This window comes from Triturus cristatus, chromosome 3_2 (genome assembly GCF_964204655.1).
Source record: "Triturus cristatus chromosome 3_2, aTriCri1.1, whole genome shotgun sequence".
NCBI lineage: Eukaryota > Metazoa > Chordata > Amphibia > Caudata > Salamandridae > Triturus > Triturus cristatus.
The window spans coordinates 527,070,278-527,084,004 of record NC_140584.1 but is presented as its reverse complement, the minus strand read 5'-3'; positions in this window follow the sequence as shown (position 1 = coordinate 527,084,004).

Sequence of the window (13,727 nt, the reverse complement as noted above, 5' to 3'; positions counted from 1 at the left end):
CTGGGGTGAATATGTAAATAACTTCCAACATTAGACTTCCGAGCTTCCTCTCTTAACCTCTCGGCTTGTAGATGTTCTGTCAGTAAAGAGTGTGCCCGCTCCCTACCTGGGACAACACATGAGACTATTTGAGAGCAAATGTTCATTAGGCCAATTCATTCAAAATACCTTTTTACACAAGGTAGCCAGGGGATGGAGAAGGCTTTGTCACACGCCAAGCAATCAGTAATTATGCTCCTTGTAAGTGCGACTTCATTCGTGCTCATAATAGATAGCCACGGGAGAGGTGGGTGGAAGCAGCAGAGGGTACGATAGAGTGAAGCCCAGCTCCTTGTGGCAAATAAAGTGTGAGGTACACACTGGGACAGCAAGAATTATTCTTCAAAAAGTACCTTCCTCCCTTTGAAGTATATTTTGGTCACGGATTCCCCAAATGTCCACCCCATAGGTTGAGAGGGGTCACATTAAGCAGAATATATTTGTACCAATGGTGCCAATGCTCTTCTGCCCCATGGAGATAGAACACTTAGGGGCAGGCCTACTGTTTTAGACAGTTTTTCCCTGCTCTGTGAAATTTGAGGTTCCATGAGCCAGTGGGGCCAAAGGGGACACCCTAGTAAGAAAAAGTGCTAGAGCTTGATAATATGTATGAGCCTACTCTAATAGGCGGAAATCAAATGCTCTTCGGCCCACACAACATTGTGAAAGATTTAGCAGAATTAGTCGACAGGTCAAGGGGAGCCTTGAAGCTCACAAATGAATAAACCAGGTAACGCAGAGCTTTGGGGGTACTCCCAATCAACACAGCGTCATCTGCATAGAGTAACGAAGGGGGGTTTATTTATCCTTGGTACATCAGGTGTGCACTTGACAAGTTCTGTATTTAAATTGTTTATATATACAGAATAAATAGCAATGGTGTGAGAACACAACCTTGACGCACCCCTTGTCCTCTGCTTAATTCATCAGTCACTTCCCCATTTGCACCAAACCTAACCCGTGCTTTCGTGACTTGATGCAAAGAGTTCAGTGTTGGATCCACTCCAAATTCAATAAGGAGTTGCCACAGCTCAGATTAATTAACGCAGTCAAAAGCCATCGACAAATCCATGAAATCAAGGTGGATAGCTGACTGTTTTGATACAGTATATTTCCCAATAAGAAAGGGTAGGTTAAGACATAGAGCCATTGTTCCTATCCCACTGTGAAAGCCAAACTGGGATGCGTTCAATATGTTATTATCATTAACCCATTCCAATATTCTGTTACACAGAACTCTGCCTACACTTTTTGGCAGAAATGTCAATCAGTTAGATAGGACGGTAACATTTGGGTTCAGATTGACTAACTTTCTTAAAGATTGTGACTCTAGTTGCGGTGGCCGAAGAGGTTGGAATCGTAGAATGACTCAAGCTGTTATAGACATTTGTCAGCAAGGGAGCCCACAGATTCACATTGCATTTAACCAAATCAATGGGGACACCATCAGGGCCAGTTGCTTCCCCACATAGTCTTGTGAATAGAGACCGTGGCTTCCTGCAGTGACAGATAAAATCGGGGTTGGATCTTCATGAATTATTTGTTCGCTACTGGCATTACTGACTGCATACATTTTTCAAAATGTGCCACCCATTCCTCGCCTTTTATGTAGCAATTAATGGATGTACCTGCCTTATTAAAGATCTCTTGCTTGATATAGCCCTTCACAATTCCTTGCTGTCTCTAGTTTGGGTGGTATCTGCTAATATAGCTCACTGCTGAGTAATCTTATGAAGAATACATGTAGGCAGACATACAAAGTGCAAGGTTTATTCTTCAAGTAGAAACAGCACCGGGAGCAGTGGACAGCGCAGTGTGACACAGCATGCCAACACCTCAACAGCATTTTCCAACTGACAGGCTATCAGCTGGCATTCTAGAATGCCAGATGATACGTCATAACACAGGGTAGTGCGCGAGGGGGCACGGGTGCCCGGAGGGAGGAAAGGGAACATTCTGGAAGGGGAATACATTACAACACATCTCCTTCCTGAGAGAGAGAAGAGGATTGGGGGGGGAAGAGGGGAATGCATAACAACCAGACGGTTAGCGTCTATACGTTTTATAACATTGCAAGGGGTGAATGCAAATATGACAGTTCTACGCAGTAACACATTGCTAATAACATTCAAAATCCTTAAGCCAACTAGGTTTAGCTATTGCACGTCCAGACCTGGTTGTGCTGATTTCACCATTGGTATGGTGTACCAAAGACGTGTCACAAGTATCGGGTTGACTAGTGGTGGCTTGACTTCCTCACATCACTGTCATTGATTGCAGTACGCTCTTCTGGTATTACTTCTTGCACCTCAGCAGGTGCAACATCAACTACTTGGGGTTGGTCGTCCCCACCATTGATGTCTATGTCAGAATCATAATAAAACACTCTTCCCATACTCTGCTCATCTTTACATGTAGAAAATCATCATCATGAAATGGTGGAGAGTCTACATCACTTAGGTCAGACACTCCACCCTTCTTCTTCTTACCCATAGAGAGTGCAGAAAAGTGCCTGACCTTACCGTCACTTAGCAAAGCTGAATTGCAAAATATTTTCTTTACCTCTAGGGGCTGGGTGTAGCGACTCTGCCCTTTTTCTATGAACCCAGTGAGTTTGACTCTAACCACATCGCCTACTCCAAGGGACACTGGTTTGTATTTGTGTTTTGAATCGTGATGTTCTTTGCTAATTTCCTATGAACGTAACAAGTTCTCTTTCACAGTCTCAGGCGACCATACAGCCCTTTTGGCTGTCTTTAGCCATCCGAGATTGTCTTTACACATAGGCATTCTTCCTCTCATTAAGGCAAAGGGACTGAGCCCGTGCATTCATTTGGAGTCCCTCTGTAAGGCCACACCATTTTAAACAATTCGTTTTGCCAAGCTAAAATTGAAGACAGGAAAGGTAAGGCTGGATAGGGATGCCACTTTATGCGAAGGTTCGCCGATGTGCTGTGCTCGTCGCCATTCTTATGAAGAATAAACGTAGGCAGACATACAAAGTGCAAGGTTTATTCTTCGAGTAGAAACAGCACACCGGGAGCTGCGGACAGCGTAGTGGGATACTGCGAGTCAACACCTCAACAGCATTTTCCAACTGATAGGCTAGCCAGCTGAAACGTCATAACACAAGGTAGTGCGCGAGGGGGTACGGGTGCCCGGAGGGAGGGAAGCGAACATTCTGGAAAAGGGAATGCATTACAACAGGTAACAACTACATTTCTTTGCTTGAGTATATCCATTTTATAGCCCTTTTTCATACTAGGCACAAGTGTTCGGTCATGAGGATGTGAGTTAAGGACCCTATGCAAAAGGAGATTGGCCATAGAGTAATTTTGGTCAAACCACTGTTGAACCTTGCATGCTAGCTGACTTTGGTTTTAAAAGAGATTGTCTAATCCAAGCACATAGAGAGGCAAAATAACAATTATTGCGCCATTTTCATCGTCCTCCATTAGACATCCCATCACTAGCTCCTCCTTCTCAGTTATCTTACCACCTTACCCATGAACTAAAGAGGCTCAGACACGTTCCAGTGCAATCTAAGATTATCCGTGGTTGGCAGATGTCACTGAGACTGGGTATAGCGTTAGGCCGTTTCCCGTAGGGGGAAGGAGGGCGACACCCCAAAGCTATCTCAATCAGGTTATGTTCACTGAAATTGGTGCCATTGCTAATACTATATAGCAGGCCATTTACCAGATTTGGTCAAATGAAAATATATTTGACTACCGATGAGTTATTCCTTCCCCTAAAGGTGGGTAACCCCTGCGTGCCTAAGCCCACCCCTTTAATCAAATCATACAAATCAAAGGAAGTGAGCAGTATCTCCAATTCATTACCTCTCAAATCTGTTATCGTGAGGGCTTCTTGATAGCTACCAGCTCTATAGCTGGGTAGCCTGGCATTGAATTCACCTGTCAAACATAAATACATTTGTTGGCTCTAATAGGCTGCTATATAATCAAACAAAGCTGGCAATCATTTTGTAGTCAAACATAATGCTTCCCCAAGCACTTTGATTTACACTCCAGAATACATGCATGTTTTAGCGGGCTAATCTATCCACGGAGGTCAATATCTTCGAATCGCCATATGCTACCACATTAAATCTCAAAAGGCAGACACATTCCTGGCTTGTTTGCAGAAGAGTTTTATTCACCACTATTTGCCTAACAGTCTCCATGGTACATCATGCATTTTGCATGCCTGACATTTGAAAAGTCCCACTTGAAAGCCGACGACTTTGTAATGAGTTCTCAGAGGTCCAGCATGAAATAAAATGCATGCCAGCACTGACCATTAGATCCCACTTATGATCACGATCACACATTGAATGTGAAACTTGACCACGTCAGAGAAGAGATATAAATGAAGGATGCTCACATATACAATGACTGAATTATTTTCATTGGGGTTACCTTCAACAAGGAGATTGTCATCACCCCCTGGTGGTGTCCAGTCACTGAGATAAAACGCATTTATAAGCTTGGATTCTCATCTAAATCAAATATTAAATGTAAATCAAAATAAGAAAATTTCAAGTCATGCGTCCTCTTATTCACGCTTTTCACACTCCAGCAGACAGCAGAAAATGCCAGCTTCAGTATTACTCATGCTCAAATAGTCTGACATTTCCCAGTGTCTTCTTTTTCTTGGAAGTGTGGAATATTTACATGTGAAAACATGAACTGATTAAAGAGGTTTCGCACGCGGTACTGCTGGTGGCAATATCAATGCGTTAAATGTAGGAAATATTGAATATTTTGAGAACAGGGCAAGCGTCTTGCTCCAGATTAGCAACTAAAGGAGAGGACATTAGAGTTCACATCATTTTATAAACAATAAACAATCCTCGAGATGTTTTAGTACGACTGGGTCTGACAGGATCTAACTCTAGATCCAGATCACTCAGTGTAAAAGCAATCTGAAGCTTCACACTGAAGCAGACCAGATACATCAAAAGAAACTTACTGAAATAATAGACAAGGCCAAAAAAAACATTTGTAAGGCATACCTTAACCATAGGCAGCCCGGCGCTGGTACCGTCCAGTGCTTAATTTGAGCCGGTGGTTGCAGGTGAGGCCCACCAGAACTTATTATAGCACTTATTTTTCCTCATCAGAACTTGACCCAGGGTAAAAATACAAGGGGGAAAGAAGCAGGAAGGGAAATATAGGAAAATATGCCGAAGGGAGAAAGCAGGAACCTGCAAGAGTGAGATAAAGGGGCAGGAAGTATCTGAAGCAGCATTAATGAGGCATGAGGTGGAGTCAAGTCTAATCAACCTTGGTATTCCTCTTGCTAACATTCAATTGCACCGGTTGTGAGTTTCTGAGCACAGCTTTGGGCTCCGGCAGTTATTCCTTTACAAATTAAGCTCTGCTAATACCAGAAGGTTGCTTTCATGCTGTGGCGAATTCTGGGACCCATTAAAAACTTACCTGCAGCTCCTTGCTGTAGCTCCGGCTGCTCCTGGACCCATTCTCTCCCGCCGTCGCCTTGCTGAAGTTGCGACCGCCGAGTGGAGAGAACTACACACCCCAGCCTCCCCTGCTCCGGTGGGCCAATCAGGTGACGTTATTCACGCGCCCGGAGGCGCTTTAAATATCTGCATACCTCCGGGGGAGCGGGTGTTGCTTTCATGCTGTGGCGAATTCTGGGACCCATTAAAAACTTACCTGCAGCTCCTTGCTGTAGCTCCGGCTGCTCCTGGACCCATTCTCTCCCGCCGTCGCCTTGCTGAAGTTGCGACCGCCGAGTGGAGAGAACTACACACCCCAGCCTCCCCTGCTCCGGTGGGCCAATCAGGTGACGTTATTCACGCGCCCGGAGGCGCTTTAAATATCTGCATACCTCCGGGGGAGCGGGTGTTGCTTTCATGCTGTGGCGAATTCTGGGACCCATTAAAAACTTACCTGCAGCTCCTTGCTGTAGCTCCGGCTGCTCCTGGACCCATTCTCTCCCGCCGTCGCCTTGCTGAAGTTGCGACCGCCGAGTGGAGAGAACTACACACCCCAGCCTCCCCTGCTCCGGTGGGCCAATCAGGTGACGTTATTCACGCGCCCGGAGGCGCTTTAAATATCTGCATACCTCCGGGGGAGCGGGTGTTGCTTTCATGCTGTGGCGAATTCTGGGACCCATTAAAAACTTACCTGCAGCTCCTTGCTGTAGCTCCGGCTGCTCCTGGACCCATTCTCTCCCGCCGTCGCCTTGCTGAAGTTGCGACCGCCGAGTGGAGAGAACTACACACCCCAGCCTCCCCTGCTCCGGTGGGCCAATCAGGTGACGTTATTCACGCGCCCGGAGGCGCTTTAAATATCTGCATACCTCCGGGGGAGCGGGTGTTGCTTTCATGCTGTGGCGAATTCTGGGACCCATTAAAAACTTACCTGCAGCTCCTTGCTGTAGCTCCGGCTGCTCCTGGACCCATTCTCTCCCGCCGTCGCCTTGCTGAAGTTGCGACCGCCGAGTGGAGAGAACTACACACCCCAGCCTCCCCTGCTCCGGTGGGCCAATCAGGTGACGTTATTCACGCGCCCGGAGGCGCTTTAAATATCTGCATACCTCCGGGGGAGCGGGTGTTGCTTTCATGCTGTGGCGAATTCTGGGACCCATTAAAAACTTACCTGCAGCTCCTTGCTGTAGCTCCGGCTGCTCCTGGACCCATTCTCTCCCGCCGTCGCCTTGCTGAAGTTGCGACCGCCGAGTGGAGAGAACTACACACCCCAGCCTCCCCTGCTCCGGTGGGCCAATCAGGTGACGTTATTCACGCGCCCGGAGGCGCTTTAAATATCTGCATACCTCCGGGGGAGCGGGTGTTGCTTTCATGCTGTGGCGAATTCTGGGACCCATTAAAAACTTACCTGCAGCTCCTTGCTGTAGCTCCGGCTGCTCCTGGACCCATTCTCTCCCGCCGTCGCCTTGCTGAAGTTGCGACCGCCGAGTGGAGAGAACTACACACCCCAGCCTCCCCTGCTCCGGTGGGCCAATCAGGTGACGTTATTCACGCGCCCGGAGGCGCTTTAAATATCTGCATACCTCCGGGGGAGCGGGTGTTGCTTTCATGCTGTGGCGAATTCTGGGACCCATTAAAAACTTACCTGCAGCTCCTTGCTGTAGCTCCGGCTGCTCCTGGACCCATTCTCTCCCGCCGTCGCCTTGCTGAAGTTGCGACCGCCGAGTGGAGAGAACTACACACCCCAGCCTCCCCTGCTCCGGTGGGCCAATCAGGTGACGTTATTCACGCGCCCGGAGGCGCTTTAAATTTCTGCATACCTCCCGCGTCGCGGGACAGCGCGCGGGCGGCGCCGGGCTAAGCCCGGGCAAAGGGCGGGCCCTCTGCGGCCCTCAGAGGCTCGAGGAGACTGGACTGGGCCTATTTATTTATCGATTGTGTTAAAATATCTTTTATTATTTGTATTTTATATATTTGTTTGGTGTGCACATTCTCCTTGTGATTAGGAACCCTTCGTCACTCTCTCCCAAATATTTCATCTTTTTTTTAATTTTAACATATATTTATTGTTTCCTTTGGGGTTATAGTACTTTGTTATATAAAGATGTCAGCCAAAAAACTACGGTCCGGGAGAGTAATAGGGGATAGGGTTTGTACAATGTCAAAACCCATTTCCCCTAGCAACAGATCTTCTAGTCATTTGTTACTAAAGGGTCAGTCCCTGCTGCCTCAATTTTGGGAGAAGACGGTATCTAGTAGGGGGAAAAAAGTTCAGTCAGACATCCCTCCTCCTGAAGATCCCTTCTTTCCGCCATTTGATAGGTCAGGAAATATTGGGGATGCTTCTGTTTATCCTAAGACTGGACAGCAAACCAATGCGCCTGCCGTTTCGGCAGAGTTTCCCCTTGCTGACCCCATTGGAGGTCCACAATTAATGATGGACAGTAAGGGAGTTTCTCAGTTGTCAAGTATTGACCTGGAGCTCTGTGGTCGATACTTAGCTGACGGTCCTTTGATTTTACCTGAAGTGATTAATCCCCCGACTGTTGTTTCTTCCTCTGGTCTCTTCCTTTTTAGTAGTACCCCTTCTCTAAAATTGCCAGATATTTTTTCTCAGTCAAATTTCTCCATGAGTCCACTGCTTAATTTATCTGACACTGGTCATAAGGATCTACTCGATTATGATAAAGTGGAAAAACCGATTTCTGATTCCTTGATTGCATTGGAACATTTGCTGGCATCCATCCTACAGTTACTGAGTAAATTTGTGGGAAGTTCCGATTGCATTCTGGAATCAGTCACCCAGATACTAAAAGCCTTAGTGTTAAAAGCTCAGGAAAAGGTTCCTGATGTTGTTTCTAAAGTAAGCCCTCTGGGGCATGAGTTGGGCAGTGTGCTCTTAAATGAAAATGTAAACTCAGTTCAAAATAAGCCCCCTGTAGTTCCCATTTTACCTGTATCTAATTGTGTAATGCTTTGTGACCTTGAAATTGAAGAAGAAATCATTGAGGTTGCTGCTCCAAATCTTGAAAGAGAACTATTTCCAATCTTTTTACCTGAATCAAAGGCATCAGGGGGGGTTGAAAAGGGAAAAATTAGAAAACAAAGAAAGAATCTAGGAAAAAAGAGGAAACCAATCCGTAGATTTAGAAAGAAAAAGCAGAAACAAATTATTTTTGAGGATTTCCAGGTCTTAGACTCTAAGTTCCAAATGACGGGAGAATTAATGTGTAAGGAGGTGGCTTCCCATTCTTCTGATATCTTGAAGTTCTCAGTCCCGGGCACAGAAATTATTTCTGATTGCCCTGGGAATGGTCCCCCATCGGATGTAGGGAGATGTGCAACTCCCCTGCCCGAGGTAGAACCGCCTGGGCGGTCTGTAGCTCTTGATCCTTTTGCCCCCGTTTTTGCTGCTTTGGATGTGGGAGAGGTACGGCCCCAGCATTTGCCCTCAAAAATTCCGGAAGTCTATGTAGATACATTTACAGTAGATTTTTTACCCTTATTTGATTCAGACTTATCCCTAAATAGAGCATGGCTACTCAAATATTTTAAGGATATTGAGAGCCTAAAATTGATTCAATCTAATGATATTGATTTAGTCTCTATATTGGGAACAGCGACCGCTCCCTTTGTTAGGGTAAAATTCTATTCTAAACTTATATTAAACCTTATTCTACAACAGGCCGAGAGTTTTCAGTGTAGGGGAATTGATGTTTTACCTGTTCTCCCCTTTGGGAGAAATTGTTTCCCCCCAAATAGACTTTCTCAGCAGGGCAATGGTCAAGATACTTTCTTTTCCCTATATGATGAATTAAAAATTTCTGTTTCAAAAAATACACGCCGGGTGACTCAGGCAAAGCCAGTTTCGCTTACCCAGAATATTCCCCCAAACAATGAAAATTCACAGTGGAATTGGTTGCCTGGGGTTTTGTCTACTAAAACTTTAGACAATCCTAAGCTTTTTCAACATCTTTAGCAATAGTTTAAAAGTAATCTCTTGGAATGCTGCTGGTATTCATAATAATGCTGAGAAATTACAGTATTTATTCTCTATGAAAGCCAGCATTATTTGCCTCCAAGAGACCTGGTGTTCTAGTAGTCTATATGCAGGAAAAGACTATTTTGTCCTCGAGGCAAGGGCATTACCTTCAAAGAAAGGGCATGCCAAAGGTGGTCTTGCGTGCCTCTTGTCAAATAGATTGAAATGGAATTTTACACATTATGTTGATCCAAAGAATCTCTTTCAGGCAGTGACCCTCTGCTCGCAATCAAGTTGGGGTACCAATACTTCATTAGTAATAATAAACGTATATATTCCCCCGGATGAATGTTTTAATATTTTATTGAAGCAAGTCTTTTCATACATTAAACAGCTAAAAGAGCTAGATCCTTCCCCCCATGTACTGTTAGTTGGCGATTTTAATTGTAAGGTTTCCAACACTAGTTTAGAGTTATTCAGAAATAAATGCAAAGAAGAAGCCTACCTTATCCCTCAGATTCTCTTTCCTAATAAAATTAAAACTAATAAAAGAGGGAAGTTGTTATTGGAAGAACTTTCTGCAACTGAGGGGATAATAGTGAATGGTAGGCTTCCCTCCGATTTTCCTGCTAACTATACTCATAGATCCCCCTTCAATCAGTCAATCTTGGATTATGTAATTATTGACTATGATGTCTTTTCTCTAGTAAAAGATCTGGTAGTCTTACCGTCATTATTCAGTGACCACAACGTGATCATTATAGATTTGTCTTTATTTTTTCCAGATTCTGACTCATGGCATCTTAATAGCGATATATTTAATTTTCATAAGAATACCGGAAGATGTTTCTGGAATTTTAAAGCCAGGAAGGGCCTGAAGTGTATTTTAGGAAAAACGATCCCAAAATTGATCAATTGGCAGGGTTCTGAACTGACTCATTTCGAGGATTTTATGAAGGAGGTTATTTGTGCTGCTAATAGATCCTCCTCTTTCAAAAAGAGGAGCTATGTTCCCAGTTCGCTGATCCCTTTAAATAAGGCAATAAATAGGTTAGTGCGGGAACAATTTCTGTGTAGATCTATTGAATTAAAAAACAAAATATATTTGTTAAAAAGAAGGAGAAGTCGCATCAAGAAGAAACTTAAAAAGGAAAAAGAGGATTCTCTTTGGATCAGATTAAGGGAGGCGGTTGTTCATGGCAATACTAGAAAATTTTGGTCCCTTATCGGAGAGGGTTGTGGAGCTAGAGTCAGCCCTCATCCTATTCCTATTGCCGAATCATTATGGGTGTCGTTTATCTCCGCCCTTTATGCTGGGAATGGCGTAACATTTGAAGGTGAGTGCTCCTTAGAAGCTCCGAGAGATGCTGAGCTTTCTATTGAAGCCCCTTCAGAGAAAACCATTGAAATGGCTATTAAGGATATGCGTTCCTCTGGAGCTATGGGGCCTGATGAACTTCCCATTTCGATATTAAAGTTAGATCCTGCCCTGTGGAGTAAAATCCTCTTTCCTTTATTTAGTGCTTGCTTTTCAAGTAAGACTGTGCCATCCTCTTGGAAGGGGAGCATTTTGGTGCCCCTGTTCAAGAAGGGCGATAGGAATAATCCAATGAACTATCGTCAGATAGCTCTCCTTGATGCTATTGGAAAAGTCTTTTCCAAATGCCTTCTAGCTTTAATTACTGATTGGGTTGAGGCGAATCAGATCTTGCCTCTTGAACAAACGGGCTTCCGCAAAGGGCATAGTACTTTGGATAACCTTACAGCCCTGCAGGTTATCCTGGACAAATACGTAAGAGTTCGGGGTGGAGGAGTCTATGCGGCTTTTATTGATTTCTCTACAGCATTCGACAAAGTGGATCGTCCTCTGCTGTGGAGAAAGCTAGCTATATTAGGTATGCCCCCCCTTCTATTAGACCTTGTACGATCTCTACATTCGGACACTTGGTGTCGAGTGTTACAGGGTGGAGAAAGGGGACTCTCGTGTGCTATTCCTTCCACTAATGGTTTAAAACAAGGTTGTCTTCTGGCTCCTCTGTTGTTCTCCCTGTATATTGCTGATCTTCCAAACTCGCTCGCATCTTGTGTTGGTATAGCCCCGGTAGTGGGGGGTTATACTATAGCCTGCCTTTTATATGCTGACGATATTTTAATCTTAGATTTAACTCCTAAAGGCTTAGCTAATCGTCTGCAGGCTTTACATGATTTTGCTGAGTCCCACTTTTTGAAGATAAATGCCTCAAAAAGTAAAATTATGTGCATCACAGGGAGGAAAAAATCCAAATCTGAGAATTATGGTTGGTCAGTAGGTGGGCAGAAATTAGAAGTGGTTAAATCATATACCTTTTTAGGAAGAATTGTTTCAGCAAACCTGAGCGAGAGGCAACACATTGATAACAACTCTCGTAAAGCCCTGTCTCAAGGCAAAAGCTTGAGTTCTCTTTATTCCGCTACAGGGAGAAGACATTTTGCTCTTTTATTAGAGGTTTATAAGGCAAAAATCCCCTCAACCCTCCTATACGGAATAGAATTGATGGATTTAAAACACTGGGGCTTCCTTCACATGATTGAAGGAAAATTATTAAGGTCTTTAACCACCCTGAATTCAGCTTGCTCTACAGCCGCTCTTAGACTAGAATTTGGTCTGCGTAGCAGTTGGGTACAGGGCTTGTCTGCATTAGTACGTTGGGTCGCCAGCCTTGCCAGAGGAGAATTGGGGACTTTGAGATCCCTTCTTAAGAGTGAATTATTGGGAAGTTTTAAAGAGCACTCTCAAATTGTTAAGAATTTCAGAAAGGCAGTGGCACTTCTTGAATTAGATGAGAGTTCTATTTTTATTATTTCTTCTTCCCAACTAAAATCTCTTTTGAAACAGGCTTCCTGGTCTCTTTGCTTCAGGAGGGATAAAGAATCCATGATAGCTAAGAAGCGAAGTGCCCTATTGTGTAATACTTACTCTAGGAAGTTTGTTCAACATTATGTATTTTGGAATTTAACACATGGTATTCGGAGATTTTGGTTTCTTTTGAGGCAAGATTTATTGCCGCTTAATTCCCTCTTGGCTAAATGGTATGGGTCTTCCCCCCTATGTAATCTCTGTAATTTGTCAGCACAGGATCGTACTCATGTATTGTTTATTTGTCCTGCATTACGTTTACTTCGTTTAAGGTGGTTAAAATCAATCTGTCTACAATTAGGAATCCTTGATGCGAATTCCTTTTTAAAAGCTTTGTATACCCCTCCCAATGAAATGTTTTGCTTCAATATTTTTAACTTTTTTAAAGGTTTTTTAGATATTTATTGATGAAATGAGGAGGATTGTGTCATAGTATGCCCTTTTCGATGGAGAATGTTGTAATTGTTTATTTTTTCTTTTTATGGAATATGTATATGTATTTTGTATACTTTGTTTGTGTGGCCCTCTTTGTAGTGCCAAAACATAATAAATAATAAATAAATAAAAAAAATAAAAAAATACCAGAAGGAAAACGTTAAAACAGGTACCTAACCTCCATCTTGTCTGAACGGTGACTCGGTGTCACTGGAAATAACTAACATGGATAATTAAATGAAGAGAAAGGGCACCTAAACGAAATTGGTGAAATCACAAATTAACAGTTACAAGGGCCTACATAACGCAGTGGTAAAATAGACTAAGGACAGGTATACTGAGATCAATTACTGCACATTGCCCTACTGTACATATGCAATGGTCACATTAATTTATTAACTAAACAAAGTTTTTTCTTTAAAAAAGAATATGTTGAGGGGGTAGAGTTTTTTTTTTTTAGCCTTCCACTCCCTTTGACAAATGTCATGTTACCCCTGTTGACCTTGTCATCCATGACCCTGCTATGCATGTTGTATATCACTGTTGCAGGTTCTTTTTCGACCCTGCTTTCTCCCACTATTAAAGAGAGGGAGGAATCGAAAACGAGAGAGAGAAAGAGAGAAAAAGAAAGAGAGAGAGAGAGAAGAATGACTTGGAGAAGGCCACAAGGTATGCTTTTAGGCTGTATAATGAGTGAATACAAACTGTATGTTGATCATGTCAAACAGTGCTTTTTGAAGGTTTGTTGAGACTGTCTGCCCTACACTTTTTGGGGATACGGGAAAGCTGCCAAAACTTCTACAAAGTATGGAAGCAAACAGAACTAGCAAATGATTAAGATCACCTGGCCTCGGCCACACAATCTAAATTGTCGTGCCAATGTTCTAACATATGCAAAAAAAACTCTCCCTGCTCCC